Raw genomic sequence first — 10,486 nt, 5'->3', positions numbered from 1 at the left:
ACCACCAAGTTATATTTACTTTCTGAGTCGACTGCCATGTAAAATATCCGTTTCTTTGCTTCTAAAAGTTCTCGATGAATTAGATAATGTTTAAACAATACTTTCCCGCTACAGTTGCGAGTTTACTTTTTACTCGCCAGTATGGACTAGACTTCCTCAGATGAAATGCCATTTACCAGTAAGTATAGGTAATCGCATGGGGCCGAGTAAAATTAAGGATTAATATCACGCGTGTTTTCGGAAGTTGCTGAAATTGCCCGAGTCGCGCAGCGACTCGGGCAATTTCTGCAACTTCCGAAAACACAAGTGATTTTAATCCTTATTTTACGAGGAACCATGTGATTCAGTTTATAATATAAGGGGCAAAATGCTTTCTTACTGATCTCGCGCAGAACGGGACGCCATTGTTACAAAACATACAGAAATTTCTTTACCTTGGCATCCGTTGCTAAGTGATTTTCAGCCAATCATTTTTAAGTAATCTTGCCCGGGGCGATTACATATTTAAGAAAAAATGCCCTCTGTCTTGACCAATCACAATTCAGTAATTTTGCCCCGTATATGATAAACAACGTAATTCTTATGACATAATTCTACCTCACTGAAAAATAATTCACAAGAAACATAATGGTAAAGTCGGTTAATTTTCCACACAACCCCCACGTGCTTATACGTTTCCTATCAATAAAATTCGCTTTTAGCTAACTTGGACTTTATTCCATTTCGTGTCAATTTCCTGTAAACAACCTGCACTTTATCACGTATTTCGGAAGCACAGGGCACCAGCATCAGTTATTAGTGTCCCATTCCAATCAACAAATCCCAAAAATATCTCCTGCATGCGTAGCACGCCTATGTTTACTAAAAACGTGGAGCGTGAAAAATCTGCTTTTTGGAGGCGTAACGCCGTCTTAGACGCTTCTCCTGTGATAAATCTTTCCTTTACGCCTCATGTTTGAATCTGAACTGATTGCAATAAGGTATGACTTTGAAAGCAGAAAAGAGCTTTTGTCTCGAAGTTCCTTTCTAATTCATATTGTACACAGAACGTTTAACCATAAAACTTGAAGGCTGACAAGACTTTAATGTTGAAAATAACACCTGAATTTTTGCATATGGTTTAAAAGGAAACCTTGAGTGTTAAAAATAAACTTGGAAGTTAAAAATTAATTTTTATGTTTAACGCCATATAAAGATTCAAGATGCACACCGTTAGAATGGTATTCCGGTTGAATCTCCCGGAAAATACTCAACACTAACGCAAGTCTTTTCATGTGCAGTGAAATGTGAAGTGCGTTCAAACATTCCCAGTGAGGAGCAATTTTATCCAACTCCACTAAGTTGCTGAAAATGATGTTCTAAATGTTCAGCATCAGATTCCATCCACCAAAATCACCTTGGCCGAGAGGGACAGAGGTGGAATGATGGACAGCTCATGACAAATTATACTAAAAGAAAATTCTAAAGCTACGAAGATATGCCGATTTATCCCGGTGACTTGAGTGTATTACTTCTTTGGGAAATTGCGTCAAAACATTTTACCCAAGAACTGGTCAGTATTAATTTATAGCTCGATGGTGGTATTCTAATACATTTTGCGCAGTTTTATGCAGATATTTAAGATATCTAATGGGGGTGAAGGTGTTAAGTAGTTTTGGTGAATGTAAGGAGTGGACATCCACCAAAACCACCAAAACACTGACCAAAACTATCAACAGTATTTATATTTCATTTATTTATCTATATTTATAGTTACATCCTCCAGGAGGTGGGAGATTTATAGTTCCCAAAGCACTTTGTACTGTCGCCGATTATTTGTTATGGTGCACAATTTCTTTGCAAAGTTGATGATAAAATCAAACACATCAGAGTGGTTTTGGTAAACCAATGTTCCCCACTACTTCCTTTGGGGAACACTGGTTTACCTACTTTTTGGAGTGAACAACTCCAACTTGATTTATTTATACATACGTGGTTTTGCAAGGTTCTTAGATAACAGATATTTAAAAACAATTCCCGACCCAGAAATTTCTTCCTCCATTTTCTCTAAAATGATTACCTTAAACAAATACCACTAATCAGCCAATCAGTAATTGTTATCAGGGGTCTGATAATCATATATATCTTTAATATATTGTGGTCCATAAAAATGCAAAACACGGTAAGGCTAACATTTTTCACACAAAAAAAGGATAAAACAAACTTACCTGAATTCGATTTTGCTAACTTCATGTTTATGACATTTTGGAATAACTTTCGTGATCTAAAGTAGAGCAAAAACTCATAGTTATGAAACTATACGCTAATTTTTGTTTGCAGCAAGGCATAAAACCCCTGACATGTTTCTTCAAATTACTGCATAGATTGTGTGAAGTGGGGAAACCTACGTCTCGTGTTTCTCCCAGCACCTCTTTCGTGCTCTAGCCGCTCCCTGCGTGCTTTACAACAGAACAGACCACAATAAAGGCTTCTATATTTGTTAATTATAACAATATAGCAGATATGTGTGATGATCAACATTTCCAACATAAAGAAGCTATACTATCATATGACCCGTTTGGCCCTGCTCGCGCAATCCCGTAGAAAACCATGGTGAAAGCTGACGTGTGTAAGGTCGGACGAGCCCGGTGCACTTGTACGGCGAGATTGACCGCCGTTTCAGTCGCAAAAAACGAGAAACAGTAGTGAACAAAAATTAGAAAATGAGTCATGTTTTTCCATAATTTGCGAGTTTCTTATTCTGACTAGAAAAAAAGGAAAAGATTTTTTCGTAGAATCTTTTTCTTTTTGTTTGCAGTTTTCCCGCGCAGGCCGGTCTCATGCGTACTGTTTACGTTGAAAAAAGTTTGAATCTTTCAACTTATGATAAATGCTAATTGACTGAGTTCGGTCGGGCTAAACGGGAGATTATTTGGCTCTCTTTCATGACGCACCAACCTGGCTGTGCTCAACTTGGATTTTAATCTAGCCGTGAGGGTGTAATACATCCATTTATGTTTCAAACGAAACATGGCTCGACTTCAGGAGAAGGAGATAACTATGTTGAGGAGAAAGAGAGAGGAAGTCAGGAAAATGAGTTTCAAGAAGAAACGTCGACCCGCTCAGTCGCTCACGTCTTGGGAATCGTGAGTGGTTCTCTTGCGGCAACTCTCAAGAGAAACCTACGGAGGACGAGAACGTATGCTCCTAAGAATTAATTGTTCTAGAACACCGTTTCAATTTGAAAAGCAAAGGTTTTTTCCTCAAACAAATCCAAGCTCTGGAATTATAGTAGTTAACTAAAGACCACTGTGCCCGCGACGGATTCATTTCACACTGCTAGCTCGGAATGAAACGAATTATTTGGCAGTTACAGACACCCAGCTTCGGTGTATAACTGAACACGAGCCGTTTGGAACTAAGACCAGCCCCAGTTAGAAATGCAAATCTAAAAATTATAAACTTAAAGAGCATTCTTCGTATCCGTAAACACCGAGAAATTTGATACGTAAGCATTTAGTTGCCAAAATTAACGCACACAAAAGGCGGAAGTTAATTGATACGAATTAAGTTTTGTTTGTTTCAGCATTTACCTGTAATTTGTAATAATGTTTTTATCTTTATCGCCTACAACTAGGTTCAACGCAATATTTTTCATCCTAAAGTCTTTAAAGTGAAGCGACTCGTGAGGAGTAGAGCTTTATTATTTTCGAAGCGCGCCAGAAAGTCGCATCTGTTATTCAGTATTTACATTAGAAATTACCAAAATATAAATAAAGCTAAAATGAAACTTTCGATTTCTTCTGAAAACATAAGCATAATTACGTCAAATAGTCGGTTGGAAGACATGATATATTCTCATATTATTTTTATCGTGTCCAATCGTTACGATATAGGGAAATATGGGCACCTGCAGAACACACTTGGGAAATCAGCTTTGGTCAAGGGTGGCGACTAAAAATTTACCACAAACGGTGTACCACCATTTCGAGCTTCAATTTATTCGCTTACACTAAAATGGTTTGAAAAAATTGATAGAATAAATAAGTGAAATTTGTGTTGAATATAAAAAAGGTAAGCATAGCTTACCTTTTCTTTATTCAATTGCAGAGGCTTATACCTTTTCCTTTTGAATTTTAATATGTATTTGGACATTTAACCACAAGACAGTTCACCTCATTTCAATTATTAGGAGTATTAGAAATTGTTTTCACACGGGTTAAACAGGTCAATGAGGACGAAGCGCGGAACAGAGTTCGACTTGCTACGTCATAACTGACGTAATCCAAGATGGTATTTTTCTAACCACGAAAGTTGTAAAAATGGGCCACTTCAAAGCTCTCTTGACGTTGATACAAAGCAAACTGAACAAAATGGCAGTTATTTTCGACCTCCTGTGGATAAAGTCTTCTGACTAAGGTAGACTCTTTCTAGACCTTACTTTCCCTTTAAATTGCCCCTAAGGTAAAAATTTTCGTAAACAATTTTATTTTCATTTTCGTGTTCAGTGTGTCTCCCCCACCTACCCTGCCAAATTTCAATCTAGTCCGAGCAACAGAAGTATCTTTTTTTGGGCGGTTAAATTCGAGATTTCGCGTCCGCCATTATACGACTATGTTTGGAAGTTGATCAGAGGACTCAGAGGAAGTGACGTCAAAGGCCCAACGCGAAAAACTCACATGCCTAGATGTCAAACAAACATAACAGAGTGTTTTACTCTTTTCTGACAAAGATGACGGGGTATCGATCCATATAGTTCAAGGCTGTAGCGATCGTGCAGAGAAAACAGAAGAGGCCAAAGTGCAACTCGACAACAGAGCTCACTTCAAACCTCTCAAAGCACAGATAGCAAAAAACAAACAAGAAAGGGTAATAAGATCATTGATCAAATGCATCAGGGCAAACACATTGATGACTTGACTTAAAGTGGCTTTCACAAACTCCCATTTCGCCTTGATACACAAGCAGCCCTTCCTGGAAACAATTTTTATGTATCATCCGATCATCTTTTGCAAAAGGGAAAATTTCTTACGACACGCTTGCGAGAGCAAAAGTACAATTTGAAGGCGATAATGCGACGCGAACACAAAAGCGACGTGGGTAGTCTGTGCCGGTCTGTCTTTACCATTATTCTCATGACAAGTATTCATCGTTTGCCGACGCAAAACTATCCTCAGAAGCTCAGACGATTGCTGGAACAATTCGTCGTCAGAGAAAGTCGATATTTTACGAATGACAACGAAATAGTTCTTAAAAAAGGTATTATACAGATTCGCTATGCAGCGAACAAAGAGAGTTGTGACAAAGTAAAACAAAGGTTTGGTGAGCCTTTGACATAGTGATGTACATGTATGTTTGCGGGCTCGGCTGAAACGTGTTTTCAGGGATGGCGGACGGTTTTTGAAAATTGGTCATACAAGGTTTGTTTTGAGTTTTTAATGGCGAAAAAGGTTTAAACTGGACCCAATTCAACATTCTGTAAAGAAATTAGCACAACATAAAATGTTCAATTTTCGTCTCAGGGGAACTTTAACGTCTAATGAAAATTACATGATTTTGCAAAAACACAAAAGCTGAACACAGAACATCTAGCACAACCATTATACGGTGATTGCTTTCTACTTTTCATCACAAGTTTGCTTGTGATGAAAAGTGCAAGTCAAGATAGGTGTGTAAAAGTTTATGTCTCACCTTCTCTTGAACTTCTATTTGTTTTTTGTTTCTTCACTTAATTGCCTCGTAAATTCCGATTTTTCTTTCATCTTGTAAATAAAATCCTTTTTTACAATATCTGAGAAAATCAAAAACAAGCACAATTTCAACACCTGTTGATCATCACTTTAATTAAATGGCCTTAGCTTAGCTGACTGACATTTCAAAAACCAACTTAACAATTTTTCCTTTCATGTAAAGTATCGTGGGGACTAGGTCAAGCAATTGCAGGCAATTTCAACAATGAACATAAAACAACTTGAAAAAGGCTAATTACCAGACCCCCTTTACCTCTTTGTTTAGGTCTTCCGCTTTATAAAATGTTATGACTACCAGAGAAATAGTGATCAAGACAGATTTTCATTCCGAAAGGGCAAGTTCCATTTTGTACTCGCTGTCAACACCGAGTCACCTCTGTAAAATTTTATTCGTAAATCGATTACGATAGTTAACATTATATGTACATATCTAAGTTCTCAACACAAATGAGCTTAGACTTTTCTACTTCACATACAGCAAGTTGATTATATATCTGCAAAGATTCCTTTTCATTAGAAGTACTGAGTTTTCATTCACAAATTGTAAACGCTATACATGTAACAGTAAAAAAACTCACCGTTTACAACATGGAGAAACGTTAAGCTGTCGGGCTTCCGAATTCCACTGTAAGCTGTACACGTATATATGTGCTCACCAATATGCTGGGATTTGAGAGTGATTTTGGATTTGTTGTGACTTAGAATTCTCCCTCCTTCAGAACACGTTATGTTTGGTTGGGGATTTCCCTCTACAGGACACTACATGATAAAATAATCGTCTATTTCAACATACTCTTTGCAATTACTGGACTCGATGGTAATTTTTGGACCATTTTAAACAATAAAAAAACAGTCAATCAAAGACTGCATATGGCTGCTGGTATAGGTAGTGTTGAAGAATATTTGTCTCTCACGCAAAACAGAAAAGGCATTCCACATATTTATAAGTAATTTGGATATATCAACAAAGTTGAAGTGGTAAATTGGCCACCAAACGATTACAAAAGCTGACGTTTCGAGCGTTAGCCCTTCGTCGGAGCGAATAGAGGAATTGTGGGTTGTGTGTGCTTTAAAAGACAGAAAATAGAGCTACGTCATTGATGGGAACATGGCAAAGAGAAAAACACGAATGAATTAGTGGAATGAAAAGCGTTCGTTGATCCCTGTGGGATTTAGACTGCCGGTTTGAAAGATGAGCTTTTGTTCAAGAGTTTTACGGCTTTCCGTGCTACCTAAGTGTAAGGAAAGACCGCAGATTGCCATATGTTGCTTAGAATGATTAGGTAAATTAAAATGTCTAGCGACTGGTTTCCATGTGTCCTTGACATTCCTTTCCACGCCTCGAAGGTGTTCTCGGAATCGGTCACCTAGTCTTCTGCCTGTTTCGCCGATGTATATCTTTTTGCAATAAGTGCAAGTTATGCAATAGATAACATTGGCGGAGGTGCACGTGAAGTGATCGATGATCTTAATGGATCGTTTAGGTCCCGATATTTTATTAGTGTTGTCAATGAAAGGACAGGTTTTGCATCGTGCACGAGCTCATTTAAAAGTGCCTGGTTGGTCATTAGTCTGAAAAGAACTTCTTACCATAAAATTGCCTATGTTTTTATCGCGTTTGAATGAAATGAGCGGAGGCTGCGAAAAGATAATGCCTGTCTCTGGATCGTTTTGAAGTATTTTAAAGTTTATAAGAATGATGGATTTAACTGAGTGGTTGTGAGGGTGAAACGTGAGAGTGAATGGAATGCGGTCGGAATCTTCCTTATGCGACGTTTGTAGTGCTGAATGTCGATGAATAAGTTGGGCGCGGTGGTAACCCGCTTGAACGACAGAAACAGGGTAACCACGTTTATCGAAAAACTGGCACATTGACTCTGGTTTGTGGTGGAAATCAGAGTCATAACTACCTAAACGACGAAGTCTTAGAAACTGAGGAAAAAGAATGGAATTCTTAATGTGAGATGGATGCGAAGACGAATATAACAAGTAATTATGCGAGTCTGTAGGTTTGTAATACACACTAGTGCATAAACCGTTGCCTTCAACTGAAACTTTGATGTATATTTATAAGTACCCTATTTCACAAAAGAAAGATGATTCAAGTAAAAGTTGTATAAATGAGATTCAACCAATAATTAAATGGTAACAAATAATAGTATTAACTATAATAGGAAGAAAAATGATAACAATAGTCATATAATAAAACAACAACAAACATATGAAACATATGTGTGAACTGCGGTTATGAGACGTAAATGAGAACGATTCTTCGCAGTAAAGCACTATTTGAGCAATAGTGAAAATCAGACCTGAAAAAAATTTCAGGCCTGTACGGGATTCGAACCACTGACCTCTGCGATACTAGTGCAGCGCTCTACCAATAGTTTTAAGTAATATAATAGTTTTACCATAATAGTTTTAAGGGACTAGCTTGAAAGCCTCATGGGTCCCCTGCCCTCTGGACTCCAACAATGATTACCTATGCTTCTCTTAATTTCGCCTATCAATTTGAAATGATATATATTTTTTGTCGCAATTTAATTTTTTTAGACTTCTGTATTAAGATATTCCGCCATTCAGCCATTCCGTCATTCTGTTGAATAATTTAACTTTAATGGAAATTCTTAGACCTTTGGTAATCCATGGTTTAGAGAATTGTTTTGCTTTGCGGTTTGAAATTATTTTCATAGGTGCATGTTTATTTATTAATGTGTTAAACTTGTTATAAAAAGAAGAGAATAAATTGTCCGCATTACACGCATTTTTATTTAAGAGTGCATTCCAATCCACATCAGAGAGATCAGCACTAACACTGTCCTTAGAGAATCTAGAGAAGTCCCGTACTTTCAACTTTTTTATCTTACTTTTATCCTTCATAGATTTAAGAATACAGAATTGCGAAAAATGATCACTTAGGTCTGAAATTATATTTCCACAAGCCACAACTTGATCAGGATTATTAATAAAGATGTTGTCAATTAGGGTGGCGGAAGTAGAGCGAACACGTGTTGGTTTGTCAATTGAGGGAAAGAGGAAACAACTTTGGAGGAAGTAAGTAAGTAAGGACTTTATTTTATAGAGGGGAACACGCAACAGCTGTATAGCTGACAAACCTGTGGCTCTCTAACTAGATTATACAACATTACAAAAAACTGATAAATGAATAAATATATAAATAATTACAAAATGCTATAATAGAAATAGCAGGATAGATTAAAAATACTGAGAAAGATAAAATTGATTTATAAAAAATTAAAATTAGATAATGTGCTATTGCTTAATATTGTTTCAAAGTTGTCCAGGAGGGAAGACAAAAAGTCGCGACTATACGAAGAAGATGCGCAATTTAGAAGGTCAATGTTACAATCACCCATGATTATAATGTGTTTCCCTGAGGACGCAAGTTTTTCAATAGCCTCATCAAAATATGATTGAAAAATTTCCGGTGAGTTATGCAGTCTGTAAAAGATTCCGCAGATAACATATTTCTTATTCACAAAGGAGAACTCAGTCAGCAATACCTGAAAAGCTTATTAGAGGTCTTTTCTAAGATACGATAATCAAGCGATTCGTCAATAAACAATCCAACACCCCCAGACGCCAGAGACTTTGGAACATATTCAAATACGTAGCCAGGTATGTGTGCTGTGCACATTTGTGAATTAGCATTGGTGATTTTTGTTTCGGTAACGCCGATGACATGAAAATGAAAATCTACTTCATGTAAAAGTTGAGTTTGAAGATTTTCCAGGTTACGATTAAGACTGACCACGTTGTTATGAAAAACAGAAAAGCTAGAGATAGTCTCATCTTTTGATAACTTCATTTTCATTTTCTTAAAACTATAGGGGGAGAAATATCGACTAACTATTCTGTCAGAGGAGCAATCGGTGGGATTCAGGTTATGATCTTGGATTGTATTTAAGGAAGACAAATCTAAGTCATATAAGCTAGTAAACCTCTCTAATTCCTTTTTAGTTTTAAATATGGTCGACACTAAATTATTAAACTGGCCATGAATTTCTGCCAAATTTCCAGAACAACCATATTACGGTAAAACCTTCAATGTAGATCTAATAGATTTTACTGTAGTTTTGTTCCTACTTTTCATAGTAATATCAATGATAAAACATAATAGTAGTTTTAACTTAGCTGCAAGGATCCTCCGATCAGGCTTCAGGGCGTTCACGCAGTCTTTACTTAGTTAAGTCGTCAATCGACCTCAGGTGAATCGTCATAGAAGAATCCGTTTTGCGTAGGAAGATTGCTGCGCCTTTTGCCCAGCACCACTTGTAGTTGTATGTGTTTTGGTGCGCCTTCGCTGAATGTAAGAGCTCTTGTAGTCTCGGCGTGAGGTGGCTGTAAATTGCAATCCTATTCATTTCAGCAGTAGACGGGAGATCCAGGTTTTCGGTAGTTAGTTTACTCGTGTTACCTCTTGATGCCAGGACTGTGTCTCTATCATTCTTCTAGTGATTTACAAATTATCGGGTTCGGTTGTCTTTGGTTGCCATTACCGGTTGAAGTATCTCGATGTGGAACCCTGTGGGCAATGTCGATCTCTGACATGGAGACATCGATTCCATGGCCACAAAACAGCTTCACACACAACTCCGCGGTGTCGTTTGCAGATTCGCTTTCTGAGATAGATGGAACGCCCACGATCTTCAAGTTTTATTGATAGCTGTAGTAGAGCATCTCGCCGACAGCCTCGTCAATTCTGTCAACGTTAACTGACAATAAATCCAGCCTAC

At 37.4% G+C, this 10,486-nt stretch overlaps 1 long non-coding RNA gene across 1 annotated transcript; it reads right to left on the bottom strand.

Annotated features, from left to right (window-relative positions):
• Positions 1 to 2,022: 2,022 nt before the first annotated feature.
• On the bottom strand, positions 2,023 to 6,508 carry LOC148726823 (uncharacterized). The gene is made up of 3 exons (XR_015989775.1): positions 6,308 to 6,508; positions 5,671 to 5,770; positions 2,023 to 2,263 (listed from the first exon to the last, which is right to left on the bottom strand). It is a non-coding gene; the product is annotated as an uncharacterized LOC148726823 (long non-coding RNA).
• Positions 6,509 to 10,486: the final 3,978 nt, after the last annotated feature.

The sequence above is a fragment of the Stylophora pistillata genome, chromosome 7 (assembly GCF_964205215.1).
Source record: "Stylophora pistillata chromosome 7, jaStyPist1.2, whole genome shotgun sequence".
In the NCBI taxonomy this organism is placed as follows: domain Eukaryota; kingdom Metazoa; phylum Cnidaria; class Anthozoa; order Scleractinia; family Pocilloporidae; genus Stylophora; species Stylophora pistillata.
The sequence above is the reverse complement of the archived record's forward strand: the minus strand, read 5'-3'. Positions and strand labels throughout refer to the sequence as shown.